At 41.7% G+C, this 4,522-nt stretch overlaps 1 long non-coding RNA gene across 1 annotated transcript; it reads left to right on the top strand.

The window, feature by feature from the left end:
* Positions 1–2,672: 2,672 nt before the first annotated feature.
* Positions 2,673–3,858, top strand: LOC135368680 (uncharacterized). Its single transcript, XR_010414847.1, has 3 exons — positions 2,673–2,864; positions 3,359–3,515; positions 3,641–3,858. It is a non-coding gene; the product is annotated as an uncharacterized LOC135368680 (long non-coding RNA).
* Positions 3,859–4,522: the final 664 nt, after the last annotated feature.

A 4,522-nucleotide genomic window follows, 5' to 3' on the forward strand; every position in this document is an offset into this window, starting at 1 on the left:
CCGAAGAATTCAAATATGCAGTCAAGACGGACAAGAGAATGGCCAGACGGAACATGTCGTCCGTGTATAATGTGCCCAAGGGAAGTAAGCTGTCGGTTGCTTTTCGTCAACGTAGTTTATGTACTACAACCCTGGAGCTTTGCCAGCCTTGAATGAAGAAGGATATCCGCTCAGTGGGAGACTGCGGCTTCATTAAATGCGAGTTTTTGGATGAGTGACGCTCTTCCGTGTACGATTTCTGCTGGGGGTTGCCGTTTAGCCCACGAAGCAAGTACAAGTCTTTCCCGACGCGTGCACGGGAACCGACTGCATTGTTCTGTATTGAACTGAACAGTCTGCACTGGATATTACTCCTACGAGACGCACACTGCCACCGGCGTCCCTTATGAAAATGTCACTTTCTGTACAATTCCAATCCATAATGTGTCTCCTTTATCCAGTTCCAATACACTAGATAGAAAGTTCATTGCGAGCGGACAGGTACTTTATCTATCATATTCTATAGATTTTCTATACAAAAATCGCGAGCATAATTCTTTCCATGCCGAATCTGCTCTGTATGCATTAAGCAAGTTCATCAATAAGTCTTGATTTTGGGCTACGGTCCAATATGACTTTATGCATGTGATGTAATATTGTTAATTACTGAACTAATAATTAGATAGCATAATTATTAATTGTAATGAGCAGAATTATACTATTTAATAAGCATTATTAGGAATACATAATAATATCAATTAAATAGGCGAATTACTAATTGCAGTTAACTGATATTATTAGTTACTATTGTTTATGGAATAAAGGTGATGATGCTAATATTAACTTTATGCATATGTGTTCCATATATATGATATATCACGGTTTCAATCAAAGGTTGACTGCCTTACAGTGCTGACGAGAGGCATGCAAGCAGCTGTCCGGTGCTGGCATAGCGTGTTTGTGCTATCATCTGCAATGATATAGAAGCGTATACGAAGAGGGGAGTCAAGTCCTGTAGATCACATAAACAAAATACAGAAGCCGACACTTCAGTGTCGGCTTCTGTATTTTGTTTCTGCAATGATATAGTAAGATTATCAGGCACCTCATGAAAATGAAAAAAAAAAAAAAAACCCGAGGCGACTTAGCGGCAAATGCGAGAGAAATGCGTTAGCGTTAAGCGCCTTTTCTGGTCCATATTTGAATCCTCCTTCCATTGTCCACTTACAGTCGAAACACGACTTCCGGTTGTCCACGTTCCGTATATACCTGAGTTCCGGTATCCACTTCCGCACCAACTAGACTTCTGGTTCTCCACTTCCGGTCTAACCCTTCCGGTTGTCCAACTCTGTTCTATACTTGACTTGAGGTTCGACACTTTCGATTACGATATGTCAGTCCAGTAATCAACATTTACCCTGTCGAAAAAAACCATACAGCCACCTGTATGAGCAATCATATGAGCCTCGTATATGTGTTTATTGTATGAGCAATCATATGAGCTCCTATGAGCATGTATGAGCTATATGAGCTATAGGAGCATGCATGAACTATATGAGCACTCTCTCAAACAGCGTATGAGCTATATGAGCACTCTCATACAGCGTATTCATGTACATGAATGCACAACCGTCTGAACAAACGTGCAACATGGCGTGATTAGGCTAAAATGACAACACGTGATTACAAAATACCGGTTTATTCAGGTACTGGCGCGACGTAGGTCCCTCAGAAAGCTTGCCAAATGCTTTTGATGAGCTTTTTCCGTTTCTGTACAGGCACCTTTGATGGCGATAGTTTACCGTTTTCTGCATATTTGACGAAGGTATCTGTTGAAACCCAGCAAACCATCAATATCCCGCAGACCTCCCAAATTGGTCTCACACGTCACAGATGTCATGCGTATCCTCACAACGTCCGCTGTATATCCACCATGAGACGTCACAAATGTCCCCCAGTGAATATTCTGTGGATATACTGTGAATATCACAACAATGACATTTCTTTACAAGCATTTCGTGTGCCGATAGCTGCCATTTCAAGCATTCTCAGAATGCGTGACAATTTCATTTTTTGCATAAAAATGTTATAAACTATCCTTAAATAAATAACTTCCCACTTCAGACATGCACAACAGAACAAATAAAAAAGCTCTCACAGAATAAGCTGCGAGTCAACATCGACTGTTGGTGTAACGTAGAATGCACGTTGTCTAATGTTGACTAATGTTGAGCAATGTTGTATGTAGATAGTTAGTGCTATCGCAGCAAATATTTGCGTGGGTTCTACATTGTGCCTTTAACATATTGTCAACCTCTATCACGAACGGAAAAGTCGTTGCGTCTTTGCTCAACATACTGCGCACCCAACTTGTTCATGTGCCGTTCGCGTGTAGATCTCACTTATCTCACTCTTTCCTCTTAATAATAGTATTTATTTTATACCCTCATAGCCATACCTTTTCTAATCATATTTGTAACGACTCATCACGTATCGCACCATAGTCAATAAACAAAAGAGAGAGAAAAAACATATTTTACCCTTTCCATGGGAATTATAATGATAGTTCACCTATGTTGAAGGATATAACAAGAATGAAGTTCCCAACAAGCGCGAGCCGAAGCGTAACGACGTCTGCCTCATCGCCATCGACATTCTCCAACCGCCGTTTCAAACAGGCGAGGCGCGTCGTCGTAGCGGTTCGGTAGGATATGGCATGTTACACGGAAAGGTCTTTGGAACTTCAGCATCATGCGCATTTTGTACTGGAATCTCAGGAGCATCGAGGCAGTACTGGCCAGTACGCCGAACAACTACGTTGTGCGTTGTGATTGCCGTGGTGTGCGAGAGCTAGCGTTCCTTTGTTCTCCGGCTTTGGAGTTAAGGTGAGTTCGTTCTTCCTTTTGCCTTACTTAAGATTTGTGCGTTGTTGTTTTTTCAACAATCACATGTGGTAGAGGTGTGGAGCAATGACAGCTTTGAATCTGAGTAAACAGCTATAGTTTGCTTTACCTGCGGGGTCTGGTGCGTATCACTGACGAATTCGTGCGAATGGTGGAACTGTGTGTACAGGCACAAAGTGCAAGTACATTTCTTCACATCTCTTTGATTCAGGTACTATTTTATAGGTCCCTGTGATGTCTTTCATTGGGGATGATGAAAGCAATGGTGAAGCAATTCTATGAACTATGCGCAGCCTGCTAGTAGATAAGCTTGGCTCAGCTACAGTTGTCTTTCATATAAAGGATAGCAGTTATGTTCTCACGTTTGACTGCACTGTTTTTCAAAGCTCCTTGTTTTTTGAAGGACCTCTAATCTTGCTTGAATGTCACATAGACGCGATGTGACTCTAGATTAATAAAACATGACTGTTTTACAGTATCCACACGCACCCATGGATAGCCTCACACATGTGTAAAGTTCCTGATGTATCTTCACCACAGAAGAGCCAGGCATAGACCGGAAGACGTCGCTTGGGTCTGCCAGTGATTAGGCTGCTTCCGCATGTAACCACCTATACTCCGAAAGAAACTGCGGTAAGTCACTGTCTTGCATTTGTTCCCACTTTTTGCAGAGCGTCCGTTTCTTATGCCTATTTATGGCAGTGTTTGAGCTGCTATCCCAATAGATGGAATTAACTATGTCATTGGTTATCTTTCAGGGATAACGGTTCCGAAGTGGCGTAGCAATCACGTGATTATTATTATTATTATGACCACTATCGTCTTTTTATGCGTCTTATCAGTGTCACCATATATTGTTAATAATTAGCCTACTTATGTTGTAATATCACATTTTGTACTATTAGAAACAGCGGTTTTTACAGTGCATGTAACATCAGTGTACTTGGTTTGTGTTCAATAAACAAGAGTTCGTTGATACAATGCTCTCTGTTGCAGAGTAGTATTTTCCGTAGAATAAGGAAAGATTGCAAAAAAGCAACAAAATACAATAATAATAATACGTCCTGTATATGTCCTCTATATGTCCAAATATCCCTGAGAGACATTCCTGGAACCTTCCCTGGATCAGCAAATGCGGAAGAAATACGGGTCCTCTGTCTGTCCCAGAGACGTCAACGGGCTATTCAGCCTAGTCCCTGGGATATCCCAAAATCTCAAGTGGGATATCGTGTGGACGTTTCTGAGACATATATGGTTTACTGGGAAAGAACGAACAAAATTAGAACTGCGCTAAATTTCTGCGCCTACAAGTATTCCAGTTCCCACAACTTATACAGACGTATGGGTTCATGCTGAAATGGACATGACTGGGGCCTGTTTCTCATCCCAACGCGTAGATCACACCTTCAAAGCATTAAGTTGTATTTAGTCAGTCAGAATAACGCACGAGGTCATTTTGCCGATTAAAATTTAACGTAACCTTCCTCTAATGCTGGTGATGTCCAATGAACGCGGTTCTGAAACATCTGAGTATGTTTGCGTTGTGGTTGCAAAACTGAGTGCATGTACTTGTTCGCTGCAGCAACGGGTTACTGACACAGAGTGTTCGTGGCTTACTTGACTTTGGGGCATCGAAATAC

Source organism: Ornithodoros turicata, chromosome 1 (assembly GCF_037126465.1).
Source record: "Ornithodoros turicata isolate Travis chromosome 1, ASM3712646v1, whole genome shotgun sequence".
Classification (NCBI taxonomy): Eukaryota; Metazoa; Arthropoda; class Arachnida; order Ixodida; family Argasidae; genus Ornithodoros; species Ornithodoros turicata.